General features: G+C 36.8%; 1 long non-coding RNA gene across 1 annotated transcript in view; it reads right to left on the bottom strand.

Moving 5' to 3' along the window:
* Positions 1 to 6,364, bottom strand: part of LOC136992072 (uncharacterized) — a 29,096-nt gene extending 22,732 nt beyond the window's left edge. The window contains exons 1-3 of the long non-coding RNA XR_010884082.1: positions 6,315 to 6,364; positions 5,856 to 5,899; positions 4,444 to 4,544 (exon numbers count right to left, since the gene is read on the bottom strand). This is a non-coding gene — a long non-coding RNA (uncharacterized lncRNA). The remainder of the gene's footprint in view (positions 1 to 4,443; positions 4,545 to 5,855; positions 5,900 to 6,314) is intronic.
* Between the last annotated feature and the right edge of the window lie 13,653 nt (positions 6,365 to 20,017).

Here is a 20,017-nt window from a genome sequence, read left to right as displayed (position 1 = left end):
GCTTCAGCCTCAAATAGCAAAAAGGGAATTAAATAATTAACTATTTATACCTGTGCACAGCGCAGCTTAGTTTCTTTCATTGAGCTATAAAACACAGTGATATTAGATATGCTGGAGGCATTTTCATTACTTGATATATACCAAGTTCTTGAATTTTTTTGCCTGGTCAAAAAATAGGAGTAGAAACCTTAAAGTGCAATTTAAATATTTTATTACTATTATTTAATTAAAGAGATGCTTGTTTGACTTGTCAAAACAGATTTCACTGGTGTGTTACAACAGCACTGTCATTTTTCCTCTTGAATGTAATTTGTGCCTAAATGCTGTGATGATTAGTGTAATTACCTTCAATAGTGCCGAGTGCATTTAGAGGAGAGGGATGGACCAATTACTGAATATTCCATGGAAAACAGTTCCTTTTTATTCCCCAAATAATACTCCACTTTCCTTGTTTTTTCAGTTGAAGGACAGGCTCATTTAAAAATCCCAAGCTGAATTTTAAGTCAAATTTATGTTCCGTATCAAAAAAAAGCCCTGCAGTGTCATGTGTCAGCAGGCTCTTACTTAGTGGAGACAGTAAGACTCAGACTTGCAAATAAAAACTTTCAAAAAAATGTAGATACTTGTGTTAGAAATTTTTCCTTTGGCTATTATTCAGCCACCACACAAAATGTGTTATCATAAGTAGTTTATACTCAGTGTAAATCCCCATCATATTAAAAGATCACATGAGCAGAAAGAGGTGAAATTTTACTTGCATCTCTGTTGGTTTCTAAATGGTTGGAAATACATGTCTATGCATATATATGAGTATATACAGATACATACGGATGAAATACGGAGAGAAAACAGACCAGTCAACTCTGCTGAAAACAAAGCAGATGCAAAAAACACCTTTTCTTTTGTTTAATATTCTAAACCACCGGATTTAATCATTATGCCAGCTGGGAGGGTTCAATGGTCAATGTCACACTGCATCAAGCGCCTTACTGACCTCTGGTGGATGCACCTGTTCAGCACTGCCACAGACTTTTCTGCAGCCTACTTAGATTTTGGAACTAAAAGAGAATCTATTTTCCTTTATTTGGAATAGGATGATTAGATTAATCCCTGCTTTTATGATCCAGTACACAAAATAATAACATGCACGAAGTCCTAAACAGACGAAGATTTGTTACATTAACATTGCAAAGAATACTCATTTTTGACAGGAAAAAAACGACTTAAAGCAAGAAATAATTTGGCATAAATTTAAGGAAAAATAATATGTCACATTTAAAGACTGTATTTGTGCCATTCCTCAAATACAAGTACTTGAAATTTTGTTCAGAGTCACTTCTTTATAACAAGATTAATTACAACTCTTACATAATGCATGCAACATGCAAATTGCCTTGGTGAAAAAATAAGCAGCACAAAGTATCTGTACAGAAGAGTGAGCAGTAGCAGTAACACTAAATTGGACTGTGTTCATTAAAGTAGAACAAATCAAGAATGCTTAAGCTTCTTAGGTTTTGGATTTTAATGCAGATATTTCATAAGGCTGTATTTAGAGTGCTCAGACTCAAGAGAAATCTTCACAATTAATACACAGTAACTTAAAAAATTAAATAGATTCTTCTGATTTTCTAGAGTCATAGTAATCTGTAAGCAAGATCAATACCATTTCTATAAATACATGTCTGAATGTTACAGTATTTTGCATTGTTGAAATTTGATTGCATGCATTCTCTGATTTTAACCTAGGTTAGGAGGACATCATGTGGCAGAATAATGTATGACCAAACCCTTTCACTTTCCCACACTTTAAATAAATAAATAACATTTACAGCAGTTACCCTTTGCAACCATAAATATAAATAGCATTGACTGACTTTCTGAGTGTAGAAGCAATGTCTAATATTTACTATTATAATAAAGGAATAGATTATGAGTATGATCTGCAATTCCATTACAAAACTATGGGTGAACTAATGGTTTCAAAGGAGAGTTTTTCAGCGAGTAGTCATTACGTGGGCATTATAAAGTTTCAACTTTTACTACACAGCCTATTTATAGGATGAAATTTCACCCTTCTATGCACACAGATCAAATGATCTTTGCTAGCGTAAAGCAATTACCTGTGTACCTGAAAGCATCAATAAACAACTCTAAGGAATATTTTAGGGTCCCATCCTATCCCATTAACCAAATCTCTCCTGAACTCCACGATTTCTAGTGCATGAATATAAGGAAAAAAAAAAGAAAAAAAAACAGTCCTAGACAGATATTTTTGAAATTATATGGTTTATGTTGCGTTTCCTCTAAAAATTCTACTATATTATTTCCCCTTTCAGAGGATTTTAGTAAATCCTCAGAGTATTAGCTGAAGATGAAACTTGTCTACAGGAGTCTGCTTAAAGCTTAATTTCAAAAATTAAAAAGGAAGCAACCCATTTTAATTGTAAAACTAGTTATAAATTACGGAATCAATTCAGATTGTTGTTCTAGTGTCAGTCTAGGAAATTGGCTAGATCTGAAAGGACAAAGAATAATTTAGTATTATGACTACAAACAGACAAACCTCTACGTATTTAGAGTTCCACTGCAGAAAATCACTGAGGAACATGGTAGTTCTGAATCAGCAAAAGAGCTAGAAAATATAAATTCTCAGGAAATTTATTGTCTCTTTCCAATTTCTGGTCAAAGGACATAGGCTCAGCTCATGATATTTCCTTTCTTGAAGTATTATATTTTTTTCCCCCACTGAATCAGAAAAACTATCATAAGGACATTAACATTACTTTTCACTGTATTCTAGCAATAAATCCTCCCTGTGGATAAGAAGAACTTTGCAATGCTGACTTTAAAAACATGACTGAAGACATCCTGAAACATCTCTGTTTACGAGGCTTTTGTAATCTATACTCAGAAAAGCCAAAGATTTCTTCCACTACTGTAGTATCATTTAGCAACCATGGATCTTCCACCACATTCCTACATCCTTTATGGAACACACATTGCCAAAACACTAGCTGTCCATTCCCATTACTCACCTTAGTGAACAATCTTTGACATACCTAAAACAAACCTTTAAGCAAACCCCCACAAGGCAGTTAGGACAACGCAGGAAACTGCACTGTGGAGGTTGTGAGCTGGCTAACTACTTTTCAAGCACAAGTTAACAAGCCATGAATAAATTAAAGCTGGAAAAAGAAAGCAGGTTTCTAATCAGTGAGGTCCCAGAACAGCTTTCTGACAAGAACAGCTGGAAGAAAACAAACATTTAACTACCATATTTTCACTTCTATATCCTGCGTTTTTGTCAGTTGCAAAAAGCTTATTTAGCAGTAATGCTATTAGATGAGGGGAGGTTTATTAAGCAGAGGCACCTCTGCTAGCAGTGAGCAGAGCTCAGGCCCTTAATTTTGAGGAACAGTGTTTTTTTAATGATGTAGGGTATCTCAGTACAGGTGAGGTGAATGAAAAAAATTGTTTAAAGAATGAGCTTGGTTAGTTTTAACAGGATTTACAAGATGTGATGCCTATTGCAGCAAAGGATTGAATCCTATGACCCAAACATTCCCTTCCAGTCTCAGTTCCTATTCTGCAGGAACAGACTGGGAAAACTTCAGACAACAATAACTGAACACTGAGACCATAATTGCTTACTGTCTTAGTCAGAATCAAACTTAAGCATAAAAGGAAAAAAAAAAACAAAAAAAACCCTGTAACTCTACTGTTCAGGTTACCCTGATAGAGAGAAAAGGAAAACCTTTTGGCTAAATCACACCATATTTAGAGGGCCACAGGGTCACCAGTCTCCTAGTGGTTACATCAACTAAAACAAGAAGAAAGAGAGAAAGAGAGAGAGAAAGAGAGAGAGAAAGAGAGAGAGAAAGAGAGAGAGAAAGAGAGAGAGAAAGAGAGAGAGAAAGAGAGAGAGAAAGAGAGAGAGAAAGAGAGAGAGAAAGAGAGAGAGAGAGAGAGAGAGAGAGAGAAAGAGAGAGAGAGAGAGAGAGAGGAAAGAGAGAGAGAGAGAGAGAGAGAGAGAGAAAGAGAGAGAGAAAGAGAGAGAGAAAGAGAGAGAGAAAGAGAGAGAGAAAGGAGAGAGAGAAAGAGAGAGAGAAAGAGAGAGAGAAAGATGAGAGAGGAAAGAGAGAGAGAAAGAGAGAGAGAAAGAGAGAGAGAAAGGAGAGAGAGAAAGAAGAGAGAGAGAAGAGGAGAGAGAAAGAGAGAGAGAGAGAAAGAGAGAGAGAGAGAGAGAAAGAGAGAGAGAGAGAGAAGAGAGGAGAGAGAGAGAAAGAGAGAGAGAGAGAGAGAGAAGAGAGAGAGAGAGAGAGAAGAGAGAGAGAGAGAGAGAGAGAGAGAGAGAAAGAGAGAGAGAAAGAAGAGAGAGAAAGAGAGAGAGAAAGAGAGAGGAGAAAGAGAGAGAGAGAGAGAAAGAAATTTTGCCCTTCTCACCTGCCCTCATCAGTCCTGCTGAGTACAGCCAATAGCATGGAGTTGCTCCTTCTTTCACACTCACTTGTTCTCTTCCACTTTATTTGCTTTTGCACCATTTCCTGCGCAAATGCATCAACAGACAGCATGTACAAAAGAAAAAAAAAAATTAGCATCAATGAAAGCAGACTGGTGTACTGCAGGGGAGGCTTCTATTTAAGCAACAGATCCCTTTAGATCTACCCAACTGAAGCCACAGAAGGATGCGAAAGAATGTATCATCAGAAGGTTATCTAATCTCAGCAAACAGGGGAGGGAAAAAGAGGGGTATTTACAAAAGAAGAGCCTGTTTTTAGAACCTTGAAGGTACGCTCTCCAAGGCCCATCTACAAAATACTCCCTGCGAGGGACAGGCAAATCTCTGCATGCCAGGAAAAAAAGGAGCTAATACAATGGGATTTCAGTCTCACCTGCTCTCATCAATCCTGTTTGGTAAAGTCAGCAGGATAAAATGCAAAAAGGAGGAATGCAAATTTCTTCAGCTACAGTGATCAGACAGCAAGGAAAAGGCTTCTATCAGCCAACATCCAAAATAACCCGAGGTCAGATTTCCTGGAACCCAAAGAATACACCCCTCTGGCCCATTCTCGCAGATGCTTCAGGAAATCAGGCCTCGGGTATTTGGATGGCTGATAGCGCCTACCTTGCTGTCTGATCACTGATAGCTGACCACGAAATTTGTTTGCACCATCTTAAGGATCGCTGTCTCTAATCTCTGGATTGCTGGAGTACAAAATTTCAGGTGACAACTCTCCTGTACAACTCCAAAAGTAATTTGAAGGAGTTTCTAGCTGTCTGAGAGAGGATTATACAATCCTGCGTGGCAGGTGTTTTGAGGGGATTTTCCATTTCATCTTATTGCCTTTTAGCAAACAGGTGAAAATTTTCTTAAGCATCTGGGATGGCTTGTATTTGGGGTTTTACACTTAGGCCCCCCCTCCCAAAAAAAATAAAAATTGTCCAAACAGATGGAAACACGATACACTAGTCTCTAAAGTAAGCACGCCTTTGGAAAATCTCATGCCTGAGTCAACATCCATCGTTGGCAATAGATTGTTACCATTTCAAAAGTACCATCGCACATCAGTGAGAAAATGTCATCATTCTGCTATGTTCTTTATACAAGCATAAAATCATCTCTATAACCTAAGAAACATATGGGTAATCTGAGTAATTGAGAAAAATCTAATAACATAGTAGAGCTATTTATACAGAAGATGAGTCAAAATTACATTTATTTTATGTTGTGAAATAAATGAATACGCACATCCAATCTTTGCAAAAATTCTCAGTAAGGCCAGATCTACATTTAAAAGTTTTGCCATCTGAGCCAGATTGGTTAGAAGGATTACAAAAAAAAAAACAACACACACCTTCTCACTACTTGTATACATCAGTGCATTCCGCAAAGGCATTACTGTATTGGAGGAAAAAAAATTGCTTTTGACCTTTTATTTTACTAAGTTATAGAGGCAAAAAAATTACATGTTAAAGTTGTTTTTATACAAATGGGGATTACCAGTGTAAGTGCAGTAAAGCTATAAGCAGTCATAGGAACAAACTTAACACTGGACCTAAACTAAACAACAAACTTAACACTGACAATCTTTGATATTTAGTTCCAGATTTGAACTTTGCAGACAAAATTTTTATCTCACTAGGAGGAGGTGGTACAGCTGTGTTTGTATGAGCAGGTGCAAATGAATATTACCTCCATTTCCTTTACTTTTGTCATAAACTATGGCCTCAGAGTTGATTATGAGAACTGAAAAACATTCTGGGTATGCAGACATAATAAACTCTTTTCTAAGAAAAAATTAAAATTAACCTACCATTTTGATGGTTCACTTTTATCACAAGCCACGGTAAAAAAGGCTATGACATTTCACCCTGAAGAGCCTTCTGTCAACTATTATTCATGGAGGTAAAGTTGAGGAAAAATTGCTTTCTGCATCCTCAGTAATAACATTTATTTATATCATAAATTAAGTCATAAGAATATCTTTAAAGAGTATGTTTTATCTTAAGGGAGTTTACAGATTATCTGTACATAATATCAATACAATCAATAAGTACAATCTGGATATATTACCAGAACATACCTGTCTTTATACTTCAGAATTTTTTTTAATTTAAATATGTATTGCTGTCTTCTGGAATAGGACTTTATGAAAATGTGCTTCTCAAAAGTGTTCATAAACTGTTTTTGACTACACACTTGGCAATCAATTATTTCTGTAACACTTAAATTTTTGGTAAAATAAGTTTCACTCTTGTGCATGACCTTCAACTTGACAAATAACAAATAACACCTTGAGGGAAAAAAAAGCACAAAATACATTGTCTTTTACTTCTGAGTAAAAACAAAAATATTTCTACATGACTTCTATCATCAGAATATTTTCTTTTGAGTGTACAGACTATGGTCATTCTGTGAAAGTCAGGGAAAAATTTTCAGAGGTGGGTGAAGTCAGGATTTTAAAGCTCAGTAAAAGCCAATTTCCAGAAATACTGACTCAGTCTCTACACGTACTCAAAATTCTCAGCTTTCATTAATGTTGAATGTTCAGTACTTCTGAAAACTGCAGTGACATTTCTCTTCAACCCCCCCAAATTAGTAATTACTTCTGAAAGTTTTTTCTGACTTATCCAAATACACACAGTGAAACAATTACGTGTTCTCTTTTGTAACAACTTCACTTTGCCTGTGTTACTTGTATACATCTGTCACATCTGTCATAAGACTTCACTTGTCTAGGACAGAGCCACTGATGTCATTTTGAGCAGCATGCATATCTGCACATGAACTAAGCATGTTGTATTATGCATATTCAAATACACTTGAGTGTATACATGAGTCATTTACGCAATTACATTCCCATAATTTTCAATAAACAGAAGTAATTTGGCTTAAAATCTTTTTTCCTGGATCTGATTTATTCATATTGCTTACTTTTCAGAACAAACAATTCAGCCCAGGTAATTTAATTTCTGGGGTATTTCCTAATTTTTAAATGCTTTAGTTTGCAGACTTTACATTTATTTTCTTTATTTTATTATTAAATATGCCTTTTGTCATGATTTCTGCTTTTATTTATAATTATCCAAGAGGTATTTGAAGTTAAACAAGTTTTGTGGAGCTAAATAATCAGATCATGAGCCTGTGGAATTAATGAAGTTATACTTGAGCACAAGCAACCTTCCCCCAGGGAAGTCTCTCTGAGTTCTATAGGACTGTCTAGGGAATAATCTTAGTAAAGGTAAGTAAATGTTTGCGGGGTCAGACCTTAGTACACAATGCTATACTTACTTCTTTGCTGCTTTCTCAAAAAAGGGTGCTTTTAACTCATATATTACACTTATTTACTGCTCATAAATTGTCACTTAGCATAAATTGTTCTTGCTCTCCCTCTGTATCCAAAATTTTAATTAAACTACCTCTGACTTCACCAGCAGACATGCTGAGGAGCTCTCACAAGCATCACACGTACTTGAGCAGAACTAACCTGCCATCTTTGCAGTGCTGCTGTGGATGTTTCAGCCTTTAAACGTGCATTGAGAATCTGAGTATTCCATTTAATTCTGGCCACCATATCTCAAAAGGTTTCTGTAGAAACATAATTTTAAGCTACTTTTCTATCAATAGTAATGAATGAAGTTAACATGAGCAAAAAATGTATAGTTCCTTGTTCTCGTAGGTCTCAAATCAGCTGACAGCAAAATTCCTGACCCTCCCTGTAATTTGCAGCTACCCTGTTCTACAAAAGGTTGGGGGAGGGAAACACCATTTCGGTGTTTTACAAGAACGTTTTTTTAGCATAGTTGCTTAGCTGCTGAATACATAGGAACATGCGGAAAGACAGAAAATCAGATTGGGAGTTTGAAGAGAATACAAAAACCTTCAGGGAATTAATTAAGGGCTGCAGCCTTTTTTAAAAACAACCCTGAGGATCTTGGTAGCGCTTAATCGAGCAACAGTTAGAATTACTCAGGTCCAAAATATGATCAAAAACTTGATGTTCACAATAAGATACCAAAGATCAAATGTTCAGGGGTCAGCGATTTTCCAAATGCAGCGTGCTAGATTGTACTCTTCTTTCCCAAATGAGAGGTTGAGGATGCTGACAGACGCCTCGTACAACATAAAAAACACACCATCTCCAATACAAATCAGCTGGTTTTAAGATTAGCAGTATGAAGAAGGGGCTTCCCAGCTCTGGGGCCTCTGCTGAATTCTGTACAAGAAAATATTGCCTCTCCTAGCCAACTCTCTCAGTACGTCATGGCTCCTAACCCCATGCCAGCTCTGCTGCCAGCCCTTCATAAGCTGCGAGCCATCTTTGACATGCACACCATAGGCTGCCAGACAGTGCCTTAGACTGTACTACGGCAAAATTCCCACCGACCAGCAGACACGCTGACTCGGTGAAGAAGGCAGTATCACATGTGGAATGCCAACACGTATAAAGTGGTTCAGAAAAAGGGGGGAGTAAGTTTGTGTTTAAAGAATGCTAGTTTTACAGATTTTTTTTACAAATGAAAGTTTTCAGGGCTGAATTAATGTTCTGTTCATAAAGCAAATAATTTGCATGTTTAAAGCTATATAAACACTGCAGCTATTGTGCTAAGGCTTTTTGTAGCACTGATAACAAGTTTGTGTATGCCGCCTTATCTCTGCTCACTTAATTAACTATTCTTAACAAAAAGTCTGTGTAAAAAATGAAATTACCTTTGTCTTTTTCTTTTTACCTGTGTATCCCATACTAAGTTGTTAGTTTCCATTGAGAACAGTACCAAGTATGAGTGCAATAAAGCACTGTGCAACCAGTTACTCAGAGTTTGAGCATTAAAATGTAGGGTTCAATTCCGTCAGTACTTTAGTATTCCATTATTAGGCTGTCTCGTGGCAATGAATGCATTCATTGCTCAGAGCAAGTCCTGTTTCATCTGAGTAAGACTGCAGAATCAGCCTCCTCACATCGTCTTCCCTCACAGGCCTCTGCTGGAGCTTCTGTAAACAACTGCAGTCTCAGAAGGCAAGCCTTGGCAAGAAATCCATAATTTTACTAATTTCACAAGTGTTTGAATTACATAACCCTCTTCAGTCCCATCACTGTTACAGAACTGCCATACTTCTCTGCATATACTGCTTATAGTATTTTACAGGAATGACTAAAAAGAATACAGGTAACAATACTGTCACTGTATTGTCTGCAACTAATGCTGTAGAATTAAGTGATATATTGGATTTCATGCAAGGTCTTATATTTATCAGTTCTCAGAGATTATGCAGTGTAAGAAGAAATTTTAAATCACAGAGTTCTCTTAGTTGTGACTTTAAAAGGTAAATATTGATCGTTTTCAAACAGTAAAATTACATATACATAAGATACATTTCTGTCCATGTACCCTCCATTTTGGTCTTGAAACACTCACTTACTAGGTTAGCCCTTCCTTATTAATCTAAGTAAAAGTGACTTCCATCGTGAACACCCTTATTTGGTATCATGTTTCCCTCTCATTCATCCCAGCACACAGAATACGCACTGGCGTATATTTTTTTTTAAACTATCAGTGAATATAGGGATAATTCATATACAAAGGGGAAAAGTACTATTTCCTAACAGTCTGGCTGAATATGTCTGCTTTTGGAACCATCCAAACAGTGCATACACCTACATGAGTCTTTAAATTCAGGTTGGGATTAGGCTTTTCAAGTGAATCTCCTGTTCACTCCCACTTACCCTGTTTTGTTTCACACTGCAGAGATCTCAGAGCACAGCTGGATTCCTTTCAAGTGAAACAAAGCTGAAAGATGCACTCTACCAAAGCACTTAATGCGCTCCATTAATGGACTTTCAGCTCACAGGACCAGACCGCAGCTAGTCCAAAGCAGACTCCGTCCTTTCCCCCCAGCTGCATATAGTGTGTACATCAGGTCCTCAGTCTTAACTATAGATTGGCTCTTACTGTACCTCGCTACTTCCTAATGTAGACATGGACAATACTAGCTCTGGAGGGGTTATTTTAGAGACAAATATTGCAAGATAGGATGTATTTCCTTCTTCTGTCTCCTATCTTCTATCTCCCAATAAAATTTCCTTTGATGAAGTTATTCAGAAAAATAGATCGTTTTGTTTGGATAGGAGGAATGCATCCAAGTTAGTTTTACATATGCCAGAAAGTTCAAGATGGAAACTCCAAGTTCCAGCAATCACAGCCTAGCATGTTAAACATCTGCATGTACAAAGATGAACATACCAAATACATGATTTATACAGTTCTTTTCATTATGCTTGCAATCTGCTCTCATGATTACTGACTCCAATACATTTTACCTTAAGTTTAAAAACATATATTTATTTCACAGCAATTTGTAGCAAACAACTTTAGGTACCTGTTGAAGCACTGTAACAAAAATGCAAGTTTGGTAAGCACAGCTAAATCAGTGAGAGAGAACTAAGAAATACAATGCACTTATTTAGACTGGATATAAACTCATGATTGATAGGAGTTTTGCTATTTTTGAAGCACTGTTATGGAAAGGCTAAAAAGGCCAGATGGACTCTATTAGAATAATTAAATTGCTTTTTAAAATAACCCTTGTTTTTGTGTCAAACAAACTGGAAAATAAATGTACTTACCCTAAATATATCTTTCTAGAATCTTTGTCCGTACAAAAAACAGACACAGGTTTTTATAATCTAGAGAATTTGTGATGTAGGGTGAGAAAACTGTCCTACAAGAAATGCAGACCAACAGGGTTTTTTGGTGGAACCAAGCTAAACTCACCAAAATGTGGGCTTTTGTACAGCATAAAAAGCAGTATTAACATTGCAGCTCTTCTTTTATTTATTTGATAACTTAACTGTCTTCATGTTTTCATCTGTAAATTATTTTAGAAGTAGTTACTCTGTGGCAGAAATCTCACACACTACAAGAGAAAAGACCAACTTGAACCAATAAGAGAAAATATGTAGTGTTCTGAATGTTTACAGGAGATACAGCTCAGTCCCATAGAGCAACTTTGGATTTAAACTGAAATTTGTAACTTAACAAACAATATGAAATGTAATAATGTCATTCGGCGGATACTGGACAGCTTAGTGGATTCCTAAGGGGAGGAAGGGAGTCTCCCTTTAAACTGAAAGCTATTCAGTAGCTTATATGAAACATACGTGATGTCATTAAATCTCTGAAACAATCCACCACCAGAACTGGCATTAGTTGTCATCTTCTACTGCAGTTCAACAAGAGGCTAATGCTTGCATAGGTATGTAAGAGTGAGATACTATTTCCTCTCAAAAAGCGTTCTCTTCAATTCAAATAGTCAGAGATGGAGGGAGAAACTTCTGTTATTACTGTATGTTCTTTATCCTCTACTACACAGTATGCCTCTTTGGTGTACTCACCCACTTAAGCGCACTCAGACAACTGATACACCATGACCACAAACTGTCACGCAGGCTAGACGGAGGAACAGTGTGCTATCACTGCCACCAGTAACCTGTGAGTGTCTCCTGGACCCCATCAGCCTCTGCTTCCCTTCACCCTAGAAATACAGTGATGTTTCTCACTCTATAATCACGTATGTCTATGTGCACTTCCGAGAAGGCAAGACTTCAACATCTCCTTTCCAATCTCCCACTGCCTTGCCGTAGTTAACAGCACCACTAACATACCTAGTATAGTGCAGTCTTACAGCTTTTCTCCATCTTTTCAACTTTACTTACCAGATTGCCTCAGTTCCTAAATATGGTAAGTCACATTGAGGAGGTGCAAAAAGCTGTGATTCTGTGTGGGAAACACAAATAATAGCAGTGCTGTGACAGGAGAGCAGAAAACACGGTTTAAATTCTACCTCCACCTGAAGCCCCATTCCATGGGATCACCCACAGCATGTGATCATCTCTATTTTTAAATGTTATATTTTCTAACATGAGTCAGTTACCAACCTATTTCTGATCTCAACAGGAAGGACAGTAGAACAACTTTAATGACAGCTGAACCAAAATTAGAACAGAAAATGGATCAGTTCAGTTCCTTCTTTTATACTACCCAACTTCAGGTGTATCTATCTAAACCAGTTACATTAACAAAAGTATCCATAAGCTCCTTCTGTAGATACTGAGGGTCAGAAACAGCCTTAAAGCGTAATTCAAAACACAGCCTAAACTGGGTACTGGAAGGGGCCTGTTCTCTCCAAAGCTTTTACTTAGAAGGCTGGCCAAGTAATTCAGCCAGCTAAATTAAGTGATTATCTAATGGCTGATGTCACTAATGGGTGGTAACAATAATCTACCAAATCAATCAATGCCTGTAGGAGTCAGCCCTCTACCATGTTGGTTTCATTACGGTGTTTGTGCATCTTGAAGCATACTGAGGCCCTGATCTGAGACAGGAGCCTCTACACACTAGCACAGAAAGGGCAGTATGGGTCCTGGTAGAAGGCAAGTTGAGCATCAGTCAGCAATGCGCTTCTGCAGTGATGATGGCTAACAACATACTGGACTGCATTAGCAGAAGTGTAGGTAACATATTGGGGGAAGTGATTATTCTCCTCTGCTCAGCACTCGTGAGGCCACATCTAGAATACTGGGTGCAGTATTCCTGTAAGGAGTTTTGGTACTCAGTATAAGAGAGATATAGACAAATTGGAAGGAGTCCAGAGGCTGGCCTCTGGCTAGGGGACTGGAGTACAGGACATGAGTTGAAACTCAGAGAACTGTTTTGTTTAGCCAGGAAAAAAAAAAAGCTACAGGGAACCTAACTGCAGTCATCTACTGGCTAGAGAACAGTTATAGAGAAGACAAAAGCAGAGAGTTTCCAGAGGTGAACACTGAAATGATAAAAGGCAATTCTGACTGTACGCAAGAAAAAAATCCTTCACCATGAGAGTGGGTAGGCCTGGAGCAAGGTCCCAGAGAGACCGTGGAATCTCCGTCTGTGGGGATTTTCAAAACTGCACAAGGCCCTGAGGAACCTCTGAAATTAACCCTGCTTTGAACAGGACAGTAGACTGCATCACCTCCAAATATCCCAACATTTTTTAATGATTCTAAAATTGAGCCTCACCTATCATGCATATGAAGACAAATGTTAAATGCATAACATGAATTGGCTAAAAATTAATTGAAACTAGTTCAAAAAAACATGGTCATGCCAATGTGTGACTTAGAAGCCTTTTTCTTCAAGGCAGAATAGTGATACTCTAGCTGCAAAATCACACTAAGAAAAAAAGGAATAAATCCTTAGTAATAGAATATGATGTTATTGATGACCTCTCATTATTAGAAGAGCAGCAAAATAAGCTGGATAGCACTGGAAATGCAATCAAAAATTAAGATGGTAGATTTGAACTAATTAAAATATTAAATACAAAAGTTTTATTAAAACTGCAGAATGATTGTGTTTTCTGTACTATCTGCTGTTGCTTTTGAAACTAACTGATCTGTCTCATGATTACTTTGGAAAATTTGCAGAGAATAACAGTAATCAATATGTTACAAAGACATTAATAAAAATATGGAGCATCCTGATGTAAAAAGATATAGATTGTGGTGGATAACATAAAAATAGCTCTTCTTCTAACAGCCCAAAAGATAAAAGTAATTCTCAGCAGCGAGGCTGTCCTTAAAGCTAGTTATATGTGACAGAAATACTTCTAAAAAGGGAGGAGGGAACAATCAGTGCTTGTTTCCAAGCTGTTTTGACTGTTGACAACTCAGTTTCAAGATAAACTGAATATGCATAATATATGCAGTACGTTTATATTTGGAGTTTACATCTGTATTTAGGTGAATTTGTAGATTATATATAGATAAGTATAGGGTCAGGCATGGATACATCAAAATGCTTAATACAAATATGGAGGGTTTTGTTTGGTTGCCTAGCAATAAGATCTGACTCCTGGAAGCTAACAAATACTGATTAGAGGCTGGAATATAATTATTTAATGCATCTAATGCATTGTACAAAAAGGCACATAAGACTAAGAAAGGGAAATGCAAGGCCGGAAAAAGTCAACTCTATCCAGTGAAATCTATTCAGAAAATATGTGACAGAAACTACAATACCTAAATTAAAGAAAGCCTCAGTCTGTTCAGTCTGTCAATATTTTTCATTTTTCCTCTTCTTTTAGCAGCAAGTCTAATTCCATTTTTGCTAATGGATCTGGTTTTGAATTGCTTTGTCTAACTTTGCCCAACCCCCTAAACAGTGTTTGGAAGCTATATATAGACAGTTTAAAAAACTAAAATGGCTGAACATTATGGCATTCCTCTTCTTGGAAAATACAATCTGATTGTACTGGAATGTTTGATGACAGTTACTACACTGGTGGAGAGTCAGAAGTCCACGCTAGGGTTTCATTTGTTATGAAGAGTTTTAAAATTTCATTGTTGCCTTTTAATATGTTTATATGGTCTCATTTCTCAGTTCTTATAATATTACATGTGGGGTTTTTTTCAATATTTAAGAGGTGGAACTGGAAGGTCACAAGCTAAGGATAGTTAGTATACTACAAGCTGAGCACAGAGTGGAGATACTTCCTTCTTGGAGCAGTACTTACATTGATCTCTTTCCCCTAAAGTCTAAATTGAAATTGATTAGTCTAAATTTCAAAATGGGAAAAGAGAGACCAGTGGATGGGATTTCAGCATTACAAGCAGTGTAGGCTTTTAATGCTCTATCCATGCATTATTTAAACTTGAAATAAGACATGTAGTAATTCTTTCTGCCCTTTCAAACCTCTTTAAAACATTCTTCTTTAACAAAGTCTTTCCACCAGTGCTTCCCAAGATTAGCTCCTGTTGGAGCTGTTACTTATCAGTATTTAATTAGTCTGCTTGTGACAGAAGCAGTCATCAGATTTCCCTCATTTGTTCTGTTACACCAGCATAAATCTAAAGTAACTCCACAGATTTCCTATGTGACATACTCAGGGTTTGTCTACACAAGGAAGTAAACACACAGTAAAATTAGTCTGAATTTATAGCACAGTACCCACTGTGAACTAATTCCCTGTGTAAACATTCTTACTACACAGAAAGCAAAGGCAGCATATCCCATTTTGGATATGGATTAAGTTACTTTGAACAAAGACAGTCCTAATAAAAGCCAAAGGTGTATTCACACTCCACAACACAGTGCTACACAAAAATAAATGAAACAAGTTTCACTATCAGAAGCAGCATATGTCCTCCATCTAGACCTACCTGTCCTGCTTCTTAAATGTACCCCAATTTAATTTAGGGGTAGTTTTAGATACTCTATACAGTTTTGCACTATAGCATGAAAATACCCTTTGACTGTCCACAAAGTAAGTTTGTACAGCACAGCCCATAACCTTGTACTTACATAACACTAATTTTCCATGAAGTGAATTTGTTAATTTCTTAGTCTCCTTTCCCCAATTGTAGGATTAGTACATAGACTAATTAACTAGATCTTGATTTGTTCTTGTACTGTGACTCCTTTGTCCTTGTTATGGCAGTATAAAATACCCTTAAACAGCACATAAATTATATTTACTATGGGAAAGATCTTAATATAACAGGAATTTACATCACTAACATTTATATATTATTCAGACACTATAGTGATACAAACTACACAAATACCTAAAAAATGACATGCAAGTGAAGATTTTGACATATGAATCACGGTAAAAAATTTAACCTGCGTTAATTTATTGAAATGTAAATCGATTGGCTATTTCATTACAGTACTTTCTGTATAATACTAATTTATGTATCTCTAATAATTGGATGAGCTGCATTCCTACCACCTGTATGTCAAAGGAACTAAGAGGCAATACTATTTATTGTCACATATCCCTCAGAGGACACTTCCTGTCTATGAGGATCTGTCAATAGGGAACAGATGGGCTGGGATGAAATGCATTGCTCCTAAACCTTCTTGCGCACCTCTACAATTCTGAGATGCACAAAAAAGTGCAGTCAACTGTCTCACTCATCTCTATAGCAGATCCTCAAAACAACTTGGCATTAAGGAAATCCATATAAAAATTCATAATCTTATTGGAAAAAAGCCGTAGAGGCACTGGGCGCACAGACTTGGCCCTGGTCTCTTACTGATTCTCACAAGTTCTGTACACATTCTGGGGTACTAACAGTGATTTCAGAGATTTTCTCAAAATGAACAATTTGGGTAGAAACCTCCAAGAGGGAAGTAATCTCCTTCCTCTAATTTCCTTGTCTGGGGCGACATGGTAATATTTGCACCTATCCTGATATCAGAAATACAGAATCCAAGTTTTACTTTTTTCCTATGTCATAAGAAATAACAGCTCGAGCTATTAACTTGACTATCACATGCGCCTGGAATTTGAGCACTGATCTGTTCTTCATTCCATTTTTTTTATTTCTTTTGCCATGTCAGAAGAAATGTATTGTATTAAGTTTGAAGTCTTAATTTATTGTGAAAGTAATATACGCCACAACCCAGTTTCATATCTCCACATCACCACCAGTTTAAAAACCATTCAAGATCTGCTGCCAATTACATAACAAAGACTACATCTAATTTGAATCGAAAGGAATAAGTATTTATAAACATATTTACACATGATACTCACTGCTTGCTAACAAATCCATTTTGCCTCATGCTGAGCTGACACATTCAGTGATTGATTCACATTAAAGAATCAACATATTGAAATTCAGATGCAGGATAAATCCTCCATTCACTTGCCAATAACTTGCTATGCAACCTGAAGAACTTGACAAGAATGGTAGAATGCTAAAATCATTTAATCAGTAACTTTCTTATAAAAAGAAATTGTCAGATATTAACAGTCCTGCATTGATAATCCTTAAAAACTGTTTTCTTGCAAGTAGGAGGATTTCACTGGCATTGATAATCAGTGCTGTGGTAAATTGTCAATGTACAGCAAGATACCATTATCTTACTTGGCGTGTAACAGGTTATCTTGCAGTTGACATTTTCTAATGCTTCATGCTGCACAGGAACCAAAACAGTTCACATCCCCAACCAAGGTCCAGTGATCCTGGTTGTTTATGGTCATTCCAGCGTGGAGAATGCAAAAGGGAGATCCTCTTTCAAGACTCAAGTGAGTCTTTCTACATTTCCACTATGAAATGTGATTACTGTTTTCTATCTTTTTATCTAAATTATTCACCAGCAAATACCCAAGTAATTGCCATAATAACTTCATCTGATAATATAAAATATTATCAAATACATATATGGCACATATATATATAGCCCAAAATATTGTTTTAATTTGGCCTAAAATTAAAGTGCATCAAGGTATTTAAATTCCACTCACTGTAGCATACAACAAGCTAGTAATGCCCCTCTTTCTTCAATTAGAGGTCAGTATGGTGTGCACTGCTTTAAGTGGTCTTCCCTTCTTCCTTCCGTTACCATCCACTCCACAAACCTTGCATTCATAATCTATTTCTAAAACCCCTTTCAAATATTAGCTATTATAAGGTCTGCACAAATTCTGCAACTGAGTAACAAAAAAGGCATTCTGGTGCATGAACACTCTATATGCTTACGTGTGCAAATTTGGAGATCTGTGTTCACAGTGTAAGCAACAACGCTTGAAACTGGGGTAAAGCAAAAGGGCTGTGCTCTCTCAATGTAAGCAGGAAATATCCATCCCTCTCTCTTTGTTGTCCTCTTAGCCAGGTAAGCCTCAGGCACATCCTGGCTGTGAGACAAGATGTTGTCCCTTTAAGTGAATTTCTGTGAAATCTCCCTCTTAAAAACCACTCCATGAAAGCAAATTCAGTAGTATAACAGTCTGACCACAAATTTTTAGAAGTAATAATTACAATTGTAATCTATTTCAATGATACATATGTTAGTCAATAGGTTATAATATCATACAGTGGAGTTGGCATCATAAGAGGCTAGATCATCAACCGACATCTAAAGCAGGCCAACAGCATTCTCAGGGTTTCTTCCAGACAACCAGAGTTGCAGTTACTAGGGATCCCCTTCAAGAGCTGAGTGACAGCAATTCTGAGAGGGGACAGCAGTAGTGACAGCTTCTTGCAAAAAGAAAGAACAGTTTGAAACATCAGTACCATTTGAATCCTGGGGTTCATTAATTCTGAGACCTTACTGGCCTAAAGTACAAACACTGAAGTGTTTTTTCTCTTTCCCTTGAGAGCTGACTAAGTCCCAAAGAAAACAATGTTTCTTAATAAAATTTACAGGGTTTACTAAAAATAACCTATGAAATTAAATTTAATCAGCTGTAATAAGCAGAGAATATTCTGGATATGACTTCACATCTGTATGTGAATACTGTAATGACGCTCTGCATTTTTTAAAGAAGCCTGAAAACTTCTTTTAGGTCCTTTCTGCCTCAAACACTTAAATCAATGAAATGACACCTTGAAAAATCAGGAGTGATAATCTGTTTAATGACTGATCAAATTTTGAAGTACTAACAAGGATGTGTTTTTTGTTGAAATATCCCTGCTCTCAATAAAGGCTTTTATCTTGTGAAACCCATCTGTCCTGTAAAGCTTTCTGGAAAGAGACCCACTATCATAATGGAGGAAGTTGTTACAGACAAAAACTGCTTTTTATAACTTGGCTTCCAGGGCTTTGCAATCTTTGTTAACACACTAAAAACAGTAATAAATCAGCTTTCTTCTAATGGAGCTAGATTAAAAATCAGAGTTGGGTTGTCTGAAACAACTTCACTTTCTTTAAGCAAGCAAGCAAGTACCCCGTCACTCTGCTCTCAGCCACTTCTCTGAGTGCTGCTGCATTTCATGATTCAATAAAGTCAATAAATGAGTCAATGTAAGTCAATAAAGTATATAATATGGATAAGGTGCTGAGCCAAATTCATCCCTGATACAACTAACATTAAGTCAGTAGTTACAAGGCTATGTCCTTTTGTGTTTGCTCAGGGCCTAAAAGGAGTTCCACTGACAAAAAAACATAGTATTAGGAGACCACAGGAGGAAATAAAGGCTTTTGATGAGCTCAAGAGTGGTTTTCATGTCAGTCTCTTAAGTATTTCAACGCAAACATGCTCAGTTACTCTCACAGTAATCTAAACAATGTTCGACTTCATTTCTAGAAAATGTTGTAATTCAACGCAATGCCATCTCTGTCTAGGGATCCAGTTATTTACATCTGAAACAAACACATTATCTGTGGGCAGATATATTAACTTGGATTCACTGTATGTGTGACTTCTGTCCTGGACATATATCATGTAAGTACCTGAAAGCCTCATAAAATTCAAATCCTTTCAGTATACCATTTGTATTAACCCAAATAACTACCTAGTACACAATTACGCTCACTTGTATTTTCTCACTCTTAAAAAAAAAAATTTAGCTTCCGTCTCACCAAGAAAAAACAGAAACTAGCCCCAGCTGGAGATTTTTCTGAATACAGGTATTTTACCGTAAGCATATGTACAGCTTACCTTTCCCCACCATCTCCCCTCACCTTGTAACCCCTCATGAGATTGCTCCCCAACCATAATACATGGATTCCTGCAGTCCCCGTGGCT

Source organism: Apteryx mantelli, chromosome 4 (assembly GCF_036417845.1).
Source record: "Apteryx mantelli isolate bAptMan1 chromosome 4, bAptMan1.hap1, whole genome shotgun sequence".
Taxonomy (NCBI): Eukaryota; Metazoa; Chordata; class Aves; order Apterygiformes; family Apterygidae; genus Apteryx; species Apteryx mantelli.
This window is presented reverse-complemented; position numbering and strand designations above follow the sequence as displayed.